Source organism: Dermacentor variabilis, chromosome 7 (assembly GCF_050947875.1).
Source record: "Dermacentor variabilis isolate Ectoservices chromosome 7, ASM5094787v1, whole genome shotgun sequence".
Taxonomy (NCBI): Eukaryota; Metazoa; Arthropoda; class Arachnida; order Ixodida; family Ixodidae; genus Dermacentor; species Dermacentor variabilis.
Window position 1 is genome coordinate 152,865,136 of NC_134574.1, and position 12,231 is coordinate 152,877,366.

At 45.1% G+C, this 12,231-nt stretch overlaps 1 protein-coding gene across 4 annotated transcripts in view; it reads right to left on the reverse strand.

Moving 5' to 3' along the window:
- LOC142587220 (uncharacterized) overlaps window positions 1–8,762 on the reverse strand; it is a 418,674-nt gene extending 409,912 nt beyond the window's left edge. The window contains exon 1 of one of the 4 annotated variants that reach the window (XM_075698086.1): window positions 8,721–8,762. The gene's annotated coding sequence lies outside the window, so the exon portion shown is untranslated. The remainder of the gene's footprint in view (window positions 1–8,720) is intronic. The other 3 variants (XM_075698089.1, XM_075698090.1, XM_075698088.1) reach the window with 3 other exon arrangements.
- Between the last annotated feature and the right edge of the window lie 3,469 nt (window positions 8,763–12,231).

Genomic DNA, 12,231 nt, shown 5'->3' on the forward strand with positions numbered 1-12,231 from the left:
AGCGAAGAGAGTGCACGGAGGAAAGCGAAGGAAGAGGGTGCAGCGGAACCATGAGGCAGAAATGGGAGGAGGAGGGTATGGCGAAAGCTTCAGAAGAATGGCGTAGTCCCGCTCAAGACGGGCTTTGCGGCGACACTGGCCACGAGGTGGCGCGAGAGTTGCCGCGTCATAATCTCTTCATCTGTTCACCGATGACGCCACCGATACCATATATGGAAACAAAGCACTGCATGAGCGGAGGACTGTCTGCGGCGGCTGCTGTGAATCGCGCTCACGCGTCACCCATGCGCAGCCTTCGCGATCTCCCGATTAGCGAGGCTGTTGCGCCGCGTTTGCTACGTTTGCAACGTATCGAACGAGACAGATTGGGCGCGCCGGTCAATATATCGCGTATTAAAAACACGTATACAGCTGCGCTCAAACTTCGCCTTAGGGAGTATCGTAATCGACGGTTAATTTTTTGATGATTACATATGTGCATTTTTATTGCTGTTAATTCAACGGAGAGGTTAGTGCCTTTAGTGGCACCGGCTATTCCTATTCGCAAGGCAAACCAAAAGACTAAAAGCGCGTTAAGCACTAATAACGCCGAAGGAGTCCGAATACATCCCGAACGTTCTCGAAGTTTTTCAGTCGGTTAAGAAAGGCACAAAAGAGAGTCAAAGGGCACTTAAGGTCACGTACAGTTCCGCAACTAAATTAAGTAAGAGGCATTGCACATCAGAGTCAAGCAGAGCCCATGTGAACCTGCTCCCAGAACAGCCGGTGACTACAGCGCGGCTGTATCAAAGGGGCGCGAAGCGTACCGCCGCCGCGTATCTGCGCCTTGAGAAGGCTTCGCGTCGTGGTACGCCCTGTGGATGCAGCGCAATTAGCCCCCAAGTTGCGTATTCGCTATGGGCGCTGGGAGGGTAATAACAGGCAAACATAAATATAATATTGGCAAACAGAGGCTTCAGGAGAGCATTCTGCTACAGCAGTTGGGCGCAGAATTTCCTTGGCAACCGAGAGGCAGCGGAGGATCAAAGCTAAAGCCACGGGCTAGGGGGCGACGGACCAGGGGGCGGGGAGGGGGATATGTTTTAAGTGTAAACTAAGTGAAACTCCATTTCAGCGCGCACTGATAGGATAGATTTAGAAGCCGGTAGGCCAGGCGCTAATCGCCACCACCGGCTCGCAAGCTCTATAGATTCGTCAGCTCAAATGGACAGTCCACTTAGGCGACACTTACAAAATTCACCAGCTGCAGTGCGAAGCAGGCTGACAAATATGCGTTCGAGAACCCACACAGCAGTTGACAGTGTTGCAGACAAGACGGCAAACTTATTTGCGAATATATCTGCATAACACGTATAGAGAGAGGATCGCACCGTAGGTGTCTAGTGCACGGCTGGCACCTGAATGTGTGTCAGCAGTGCATAAAAGAAGGGGTGGAAATATGGCAAAGACGGGAAGGAAGATAGCTGCCCGGAGCTGATAGCTCTACTGCAATTATCGGCTCTCCGAACGCTGAACACGCTCAGTGGGAACGAGAAAAGCAACAATGCCCGCTGCCTTGCTACTGCGTTTCGCGTTATCTCGCGTGCATTGGGCACGCCATTAATCCTGACCAATCAGTGAAGTTAACCAGGCTAAAGTTCGCCTTATCTTGTACCCGGCCAGAACCAAGATACAGCACGTTGTAGCCCGGCTAACTACATCGGCCAAGATTGCGCGCATTACTGCTGGGAACTGCCACGACTCTACATAACTGATCCAAACGTGCAAAACACATGCATGACCTCTGGCATTTCAAGAGTATTAGCTGTGGGCTCAGACACAACTTTAGTACGAGCCGAAGATTTTTCCTGCAAAAAGATCTTTTAAAGCGACAGGTGCTATTTTCTGTACTCCTACTGTTGGAGCAAGTGTTCTTTTTTCACTTTTTTTATTAAGCATTTGACTGCTTAACAGCTTTAAGTAAGCCTTTAGACTTGGCCTAGCAATATCGTGTATGGTCATTCGCAAAGGAGGGGTTGCGCATTTTTATCTGCCTGGCCACGATGTTACTGTGGGCTGTAAAGCACATTATTCTGCGCAAAAGGGGGCGCATATATACAGGGCCAAGCCGCAGACAATATAAAAAAGTTGCAAAGTGTTAAAGGTCCCTCAATTTTGACGCAATACAACTCCTAATGTAAGAGTCTACAAATAATGTTTGTTATTGAACATTTGAACACTCAGTTGAGATAAAGTCACCGCAGTATTTTCCGCTCCCTGCAAGTTCTCAAAACTTTGCAATACTATAAAAAAATAAAAGATGCCGTCAATGTTCTACTAATCGCGGAACCAAATTCACCATGTGCACTTCAAATGTCTCCGAAATACCTTTAAGCTGTGGAGAGGTAAAGCTGGACAAGCTGGGCCATGTTACCATGATAGAGCAAGGCATCAGAAAAACTACGTAAAAGACAGACACGGTAGCCATCAGCCGCACATTGCAATAAATGCGTGTGCAGTACACTGTTCAGCAGCACCAAGTTACTGAAACATGAAAAAGCCCGCCAAAAAAGGAAAGACTTTGTAGAAGCATACTGCGTAATAAGCGCATTAGCTAGGCGCCGTGTAGCTTGTCAAAGTTAGACATGCTGTTTTTGGTTGAACACCTGCACTTATATAGCCCCTGCACACATGCCTGTAGATTCTGGGTGTTCTTGTTGTGTTCTGAGCAATCTATAAATGGCTGGTGTTTCTCGAATAAATTTCAACTGGCAGCCAGCGCTCGTCCTGCCGCGATTTTTTTTAAAAGAGACGTGGGGTTTTTTAAACACACATTCTGGGTGCTTGATTCCACCGCTGAGAGACGTAACTATTTGTCGCGGTGGCATCGCCGAACTCCTTCAGTTGTGAATACCTCATACAGTAAAGACTATACTTCGTTGCTTTTCTCTTTCGTGTGTTTAAATCCTGTATCACGTATTTGTCTTTGTTTTAGCACAGTTCTTTTTCTCATTGTATATAATGTCTGGCTTTGTTTCTTCCTTGCAGCAAGGCCACGCCTGCGTTGCTAATTAAGACAGGCACTTATCAGCGTAGGCGTACACATACACGCACTCTAACAAAATATTTACAACGTTTAGCGTATACATACCTGTTTGGCATTTAGACACGCATTCATGGCGGGACCCAAACGTGTTGTTGCGGTTCTTGTCAATCATAACTTCACGGCACAGCCGAGTGGTTTCGTTGTATACATAACGCATTTCAACGTTCCTAAAGGGAGGCGTAGCATATGGCAGTTTCTCATTCTTGCAGGCTGGATCAAGGCCGTTACCGTTAACGTCTGTCTCAGATGGATATTAAAGAGGAAAAGTAATATATCGTAATATTGCTTGCATAAATACATCAAACTGTTCAAAGTTTACAATCATAGCGGAAGCACTCAGACAACTGTTTCGGATCCCAGTACCAGGCGTTATATATGCAGGGTGTCCACGCTAACTTTAGCCACAGCTTTAAAATATGCAAAATGCCACGTATCTTTACAAAACCAAGTTAATGCTGTTTGCCTTCGCTTGAAGATACTCAAACTATACTTTTCAAGTCGCCTAATTATATAATTAGTATTAATTAATAAATTAGCTTCAAAATTACTATAATCAGATGAATAGTGTCAAAGAGAAACTTGTAGAGCGACAGGGAAAACTCCCGATATACCTTTGTGTTGCTCTATATGCGCTACATAAAAGTGTTTTTCCAAGCGGGAAAGAAACCCGCAAATGCACGCGAAATGTCGGCGCGACTGGCCGCTCGAGGCACTTTACGTGTATTCGCTGGCTTCTTTCACGCTCTAAGAAACACTTTTATGTAGCACGTCTTAAGCAACACAAAGTTGTATCGGGAGTTTTTCATGCCACTGTACCATTTTCTCAATTACACTTTTCATCTAATTATGTTATTTCAGAAGTTGATTCATTATTTAAGACTGATTATCTAATTAGGCGGAACAAAGAAAGTTGTTTGAGTATCTCCAAGCGACGGCAAACAACATTAGCTTTGGTATGTCTAGCTACGTGGCATTTTGCATATTTTTTTAACTCTGGCTGAAGTTAGCAGGGACGATATCCTGTATAGTAGTCTGCATTTAACTCTGCTACAACATTTACAGAACCAAGGTATCATAATCTCAACCTTTAGTCTATTCTGTTCTGATGCTTCTGTGCTGCTTCATTTACACAGATATGGCCAGTCATTAACTGCTTAAAATATAACGTTTTAATCACCTTGATTAAGCAACTTAGCGACGAACTTCCTGTAAACATTTTCCACGAGTCACCTCTCTTTAACCCAAATCATACTATATATTCGCTGCTCATGACAACTTCCTTTTATCAATTATACGAAAAAATTACGGAAGGCACAATGCATACTTTTCGGCATTATAATTCTGAAATAACCTTACGTTAGATCTTGAGTTGTCTCCATCGTGACGTGCTTTTAAACAAATATTAATTTATTTTCTCTCAGGTAGCTAACTTGTGATATTTGGTGCATTATATTCTACTTTTACTCTTGCCATACACTACTTATGAGTGTAGCCATTGTTTGATGTACTTTTATGAGCTGCCTAATCACTGACAGATTTCATATTTACAGTGCGCTTCCTGGTTAGTATTTCTTTGTGATTTCACACACACAGTTCCAATGCTATCGTCTACACTAAGTTTGTATTCCTTTCTTTGCTGCTTTTTCTACTTATTACGCCTTTATTTTGCGGACAGGAGGGCCTCGTACAGCTTGACGCTCTGCGACCTTCTCCTGCATATTTCAATATGAATGTACACCACTGACTAACCTGAATAAACTGAAACTGAAGAAGCTTGAGATTTCGAGCCATTGAATGACTTAGGTGCCTTTTGCCAGGTGTTGTGTGTGGCGAACTCCAAGTCAAGCAGGCCGGTAATATGTTTTGAAACTCTTGTTCATGTAGCTGGCCAATGGGGTCCTACATAAGATTGGAATTCCACAATAGTATTGTTTCAACTACCGTCGAAATAACACCGGAAGTCACTTTCGGGAGAATATGCTCAACTTCCGCTGGCTTCATTTGTACCGAAAACGGACAGTGACCAGTGCCATCCGGTAAACTCTGTCGGAGATCTTATGGATCCCCACTTGCCCACTCTCGCTAACCACTTAATTGTACGATGAAAAATTATATACAACATGCACTTCTAGCTCATTCCTCCTAAGTTAACTCGTCTTTCAATATTAAAAGGAAGGTCTCATGGATTTTAAAGAAACCTTACCTGTGGGCTCCTGTAAAGCTACTAGAGCAGCTGAAGCAGCGAGGGCGATTAGAAAAATCATCAGGGTTTCTAAAGGATAAAAAATAAACAGTACTTTTATCAGAGACAGCTTTTGTGACCAATGCACATATAGCCTATTCAAACTGTAGCACAGGGCAGAGATGTATACGCTGTAGAAATTGTAGAGCTGACGTTTTTTTTTTTTTTTTTGTCAAACTGTATGGTGCAACAGGAGGACAGGCTGTTGGCCTAGTTACTCGAGGATTCTGACTATTGTAACTTAGCGCAAAGAGTAAAACCCAGAATTAGTTAGAATAGGGCTTGATGGAGGGGACGGAATCCATGCTGTACATATGCGCAGGATTTCAAACGACCTCAAGAAGGTTGCAGGCATACATGATGCGCCTCCGAATTTCTCGACGCCCAACAAGGGACCCAAAACTCTGCTTTAAAATTCGCACTAAAATCGACCTAGGATGCCAAATAAGGCAAGAGTACCTCTTAAGTTCTCCATCGGAATAGATTACTTCCATCCCCATGTCTTGCTGGAAAGTGAAATGGGACGATGCGTTATTACCGTAAAACGTAAACAAGAAAGAAGTACACAAATTTGGTCGCGCGTGTTACTACGGGAGACAAATATTTTGGACAGCATGCAAATCCTGCACCACTGCACCCACCCAAGCTTGACCTGGGAGGCGTTAAAAATGTGCCTAGCTTTATCAGCGAAGCTTCCCTAAGCATGTGCTTTTCTGAGTACAATTTTACGTAACGTTAACCGGTCGCGGTTTCGTCTCCATGTGATATAAAGAAAGCTGTCCCGGACGCCCGATTCTTGCGGGCATTGGCACTGTCGCGACCTTCACCCAAAAAGATCACGTTCTCGTGACGCCTGCGGCAGAAAGGATGTTCCACATCCGCCGCCAGCGTCTGTGAGTGGTGGCGCTGGCTAACACTCCCAGGGTTCTACTAGAAAACATAAATACCCAAGAAAGTGGATGGGGAAACGGCGCCGCGGTAGCTCAATTGGTAGAACGTCGCACGCGAACTGCTTAGGTTGTGGGATCGTTCCCCACCTGCGGCAAGTTGTTTTTTCTTCCACTTTCAATACCATTAATTTATCGTTTCTTTTTTTTTTTTCATTCACTAAGCACAAGTAATTCCCCCCATGTTGTCCATGGTGTCAGTGTTCGTTGGCTTCTTATGATATCACAAATAAAAATCGGGCGCCTCGGTAGATCCCCTTTCTTCTCGTTAATAAGTAACTTGCGCACTTAAAGCTTTTGGTACACGTACTTCACTCATAATATAAATAAATTACTGCTGGCTCCTTTGACTCTCCCGGAACAAAGGGAAACCTTTCTAAGCCTTTTCAATAGCAACGAGACGAGATTACAACAACCTTAATATAGCCCCTAATAACGCCACATCTTTTCTTTCTTCTTCTCTCCCATCTTCTACGCTCGCGGCGTTCCGATGGCAGCGGAATGCAACAAAACTCTTGTGCACCATCCTTTCTGTGGTCACCAGGGTGCTCGATCACTAAGATCACCAAGTGGGAAAAAAATATTCTGAAGCACCCCGCTGCGTGGCGTCCATCGTAACCCTCTGTGCAGTTTCGGCACATTAAAACCCTACGATTCACTTTCCCACCCCATCTGCTTCCTTTCTAGTGAGGCTAAGCAGGTCCGAAAATGCTCTAGAGACTGACTTATTTACCTGCAATGTAATTCAAGCGCTCCCCTTCCTTTCACCTCCATTCCCGAAACTGAGAGTGTGAGGACGCCGTGCTCGCTGCGGCGCAACATTGCTGTGCCGCCATTGGTTGGGTGTAATCTTAAAGCGTTTAGCTTTCATGGGGACCTAACTACGATTTACTCATGTGTATTCCTTCTAGTGGGCCAAAACCAGTGTACTCCAAAAGCGTGGTAAAAATTCGCACTGGTGGTACCCTGCGGTACCACGCGGTGGTACTGCATCGTGGCACGTGGCAAGTGGAGCGTCCTCACGTTGTTCCCTCGTGACAGCTGGCCTTTTGAGATGCAGCTGCTAAGAAGCTGCGCCTCTGGCCGAAGACTCAGACACTGCAGTTTGACACAATACGCAGGATCCGAACTGGTCAATTAAGAAGAGGCGCTTGAAGTACGGGTTAGCTCTCGCGTATCGGGTAAGGTAGCGTGGTAACGGGATGCACCATACGTTACACATAGTGGAACTTAGTATACCACGAATAACCTCCTCCCAATGCATGCTAGACGCATTCTTGAATGGGAAACTTGGTTTTGGCTCTTTATAATTCTTCTCAACTGTTTATTCGTTCTAGTCGAAATATACCTGACGTCCCTACGTGTAAGGCCCAGACCACACGTACGCTTGCGGACGCGCGCATGCGTAGACGGTGCGGCATGGCTCGTACGCGTGGAAACGCGGCGTGATCTCGGGGAACAGCTCCTCTGTTATCGCGCGCTTCGGCTGCGTCGCGTCGGCGCGCCGGGCTACGCAGCTATTGCGCAGAACACTCAACTCTCAGTGAAGCAAATTTATATCATGCAAGAAAGTGTTCTGTTTCCTTTTTGCGCTGATCTAACAGCTATAGATATATAACAATTACGTTTATAGAAATTGAAGCATTTTGAAACACTGTCGCTAACAAAGTACGAAGCGGCGTCTGTCAAGGCGGCTGTGAGTGAGCCCAGTGAGCGCGCGCTGTCGCGCGTCTTTGTGAATGCAAATCGCCATTACTCGCGAGGCGCTGCAGTCGCGAGGCGCGCGGACGCGAGCTTGCGCGCGTCCCCAAGCGTACGTGTGGTCTCGGCTTAAAGGTTGCCAACGGACACGACGACGCCATTTGGCTGCTGCTATATCACCATCATTTCTATACTGTCGATCACCTCTCTCCGACTCCATTTAAACCCAATTATAAGCTCGAATGTTATCAAATACAAAGGCCTTTTGACCGCGGACTCAAGCTTGTTCATCTCTTGCCCAAGACGCAGTTGGCTCGCCAGAACACTTGTCAACGTGGACACCCGGATGAGGGAGCATCTTCCTTCTATTGTCGTACGTGCGCAGTATTCACTCTTAAGTTTTTTCCCTTTGATTTTTTTTTCTCACACGTCTTTTCGCCTTGTAGGCTGGCGAATGGGATGGCCACGTGATTCCCGTCACCACACACAACTCTTCCGAAATGTTTTCCATTATTTACGAGATATTAAGTCCGTAGCTCTCTATTACTGTTTCTTTTTCTCAAAGCGGTGAGGTGTTATCTATGGACGTGTCTGATTCAAAAACTATGCGCTGCTATAGATGACTCGTCATCGTTTGTCCTCCACGGCCACCTGTTCGGCAACAAGCGACTTGGTCAGCGAAGCGATAAGCAATGTTTTTCAGGGCCTTCAAATCATCTGAGAAATAACATGGGCGCTTACTTACCTGTTTATGGCCTGTTACTTCGTTGCTTCCTAAAAGAAACATTGGCGTCGTCTACATCTTTCGCGATTTTTATTCCTTCATGCCGCGTTAAAGCGAGAGCAGAGTGAAGGGAAGGTCGTTTTCTATTTCTATGTCTACGTTACTTTTAGAAAGTTTGCCCTTTTTTTACAAGGGCCTAAGTTAAGCAGTAAAATACCGAGAAAAATTCAATTCTATCTTCCTGCTAGCGTGGCCTTTTAAGATTGTAATTGACGTCATTCTTGGCGCCTTGACGCCAGCTCGTTTGCACCACATTCTCTAATTAGCAGATGCACTAGCTCGTGCAGTCACCACTAGTATGACAAGTTTAATTCAAGAGCGTATACAACAGATGGGCAGCCCTATATACATAAACCAAAATTTTAAACATTATAAATCACCCACGTAGCACAATTGTCGCACAAATGTAGCACAATTTCACTTCAGCTAGATTACTTTCTGAGGCATACATTATTTGCGCCAAAAGCAAAACTGAATGTTTGTCTAATTAAGGAATCTGCGCGAATAAACATTTCAACTAATTTATTTACGCAACATATTCCACTTCACTAATCGTAGCCGGCGACACTTAAAATGATACCCACTTCGAACAAATTCTGACGATGGCGCCAGTTTCAATATCTGCGCTCCTGAAGTTTACGACGATATAGATTGGTGTTTCATAGCTTTCCAGATTCAGTGCATGACAAAGCGCTTTGTTAAAAAGTAACTGGAACAAGAGTGGATTTTTATGGCAAATATGACTACGCTTATTTCAAAACTGGTGCTTGCTTCAAAAACATTTCTTGTCCTTAATGAAATCAATGGCTTCGATTCATGTATTGGAATATGTGCGCCACATGAATTAGTTGTAACGTATTTAGTATTATTTTGTCAGCTAGGCAGCATATATATATATATATATATATATATATATATATATATATATATATATATATCAAGGTTGCTGCTTATTACGTACAAAGACATTCTCGAAAAAAGCTATGAGCATAGTCACCATGTCGTTATTTCAAAGTGTCTCGGTGTTGCGAGCATACATTTTCTCTAATTACGTGAGTTTCAAAAGGGTAACTTCTCAAATTTCATTTCTAACTAATTTGTCAGCTAAGCTTTTTTTGTCACCCTCCGTTTATATTTCTTTCGTCCTAGTATTTCTTTTGTTTTACAATTTTTTACTGTTTTATAATTTTTGCACCGACACATTCCAAGGGCCCAGAGTCTAGGACACCTTTTTCTGCATCTCGACCACACAGGGTCGCGCCACTTCTTTATACCGCTATGACGACGCCTACACCAAGCTATTGAGGCGAACGTGCTCTGAAAGACAAAGGTGCTGCCTTCGAACTATCCTATCCACTACCTCCTGACTCCGTGTCGCCATCTTAGCACCTTCAAAATTACCCGACGCATTGCTGCAACGCTACTCATGTTAATCTTTCAACTCATGCATTTTTGTTATTCGCACACTGACCGGCTGACCGGCGCTCCTAGAACCACAAACGCACGCCGCCTACGACCACCTCTGGACGCTCCCTAACCTTCTGCTCCCCCAGCAACCTACCCGCGTATGTCTTTCTTTTTCCTTCCTTTCTTTTCTGTCACCTTCTCACTCTCCCGCCCTTTTCCTCGTGTCTTAGAAACCGCGCCTATAGACGTCAAACGAACACGCACAATTTATTCTCGGTCTTGCCCTTTACAGCCAGCCACCCTCGACAACAACCGCACGTGACGTCACCCTAGTAACCCGCTAGAACTAAACTTGCAAGGATGATTAGGCCACCTTCTACGGAAATAGGCCCTCCTATCGAAACATTCACAAGCCTTTCTGAAGTACCTCACGAGGCTGCGCGTGACCTCACCGACCGCGCTTCCTCTACAAGAAGCACCGACTCCCCTCCTCCCTACGGCCACAGGGACGCTCCCGCTACTCACAACGAGCTTATTAAATTCTTCTACATGTCTAGAAGGGTCTTTCCACCCCCTCACCCCAAGTTGAATAGGGCGCAAGCCGTTTCGCTTAGGCTTCTGCAGACCAGTACGTATCCGTGTCTGTCCGTTCTCCACTAGGCTTACCCGGACGTGTATCGCGACGACGCCTGCCCCTCCTGCGGCCAGACCTCCACTCTAGCGCACATGCTGTGGGAGTGTGGGTCGACATACCCCAAGTTCATCAAGGAGGAGTGGGACTCGCTTTTGCGTAGCCCCGCTCTAGAAAAGCAAATCCTGGCCGTCCAGCGTGCCCGCGACCGGGCCGGTGGGCTAGACCTGCCGGTCCCGACGTGGGACTAGCCGGGTGCGCGACGAGTTCGCGTCCTCGCCGGACCTACAATAAAGTTTATTCACTCACTCACTCACTCACTATTCCACCTGTCAGCCCCCCTTCGATTTCCTCTCTTCGATGTAATTCGGCATCACATGGGATTATAGTCGACGAATAGCCACTTGAAAAAAAAAGATTTTGCGTGATTCTGCAAGATTTATGTTCTCTATTATCATCCATTCGCTACAGAAGCAACCAAACAAATGGTACCGCCATGAGCCCTGTGTAAAAGAACACAGAAATATGCAGTCAAGAAGCCACAGTAGCCCAGCATCTGTGCCAAACGTAAAATTATTGCGCGAAAAAAAGAAACATGCATAGTGACAAATTCGACATGCATTGACATGTACCTTTCAAACCTACTTTCATCACTACTTCTTCACTCCGTTACATCTGAACAATACGGTGCCATCGGGTATTGCTATATTCCTGCAGGTATGATAGAGCAGTGTGGCTATGCAAAGGTATCCTTTTCCATTACTCTGAAATGAAGGTGTTGCAAATTTGTTGTTACAATACGGTTAAAAACATAACTTTCAAGCACTCAACGAAAACCCCGAAATGTAAGGGCTGACGGTGAGCATTACTGGCGTAATTTTTTACTTTTGTACTGTAAGAGCACGAAAAAGGACAAGAAGGACACAACACAAATACATGCATTATGAACTCTCAGTCCCAATGCAGATAGTTTTCTGTTGTTCTCAGTTCTAAACATGTGAAGAACACTGTGATTCCCAAACTGTTTTAAATAACGAGATATCACGAAAAGCAACATTTCGTTTGCTTCATCTCCATCTTTCGTGACATTTCATTCCTTCATGTCATGCTACAGCCAGATCTGAGGGAAGAGGCGGTTGATTTCTATTTCTATGCGTACATTTTGATAGGACGTCGACCTTTTTGTCTGAAGCGCCGGACAAAAGGCCTCGCCCATACTCAACTGGACGTAGAATACGGCTGAAAATTCCAGTAGGCGTTCCTCCTGGCGCGGCCTTTTGGGACTGTAATTGACGTCTTTCTTGACGCATTGACCCCAGCTCATCTGCGTCGCATTCTTTCACTAGCACATGCACTAGTTCCTGCAGTCCCCACTCAAATGACAAGTTTAGTTCAAGAGTGTATATAATCAATTGGCAGCCATATATATATATA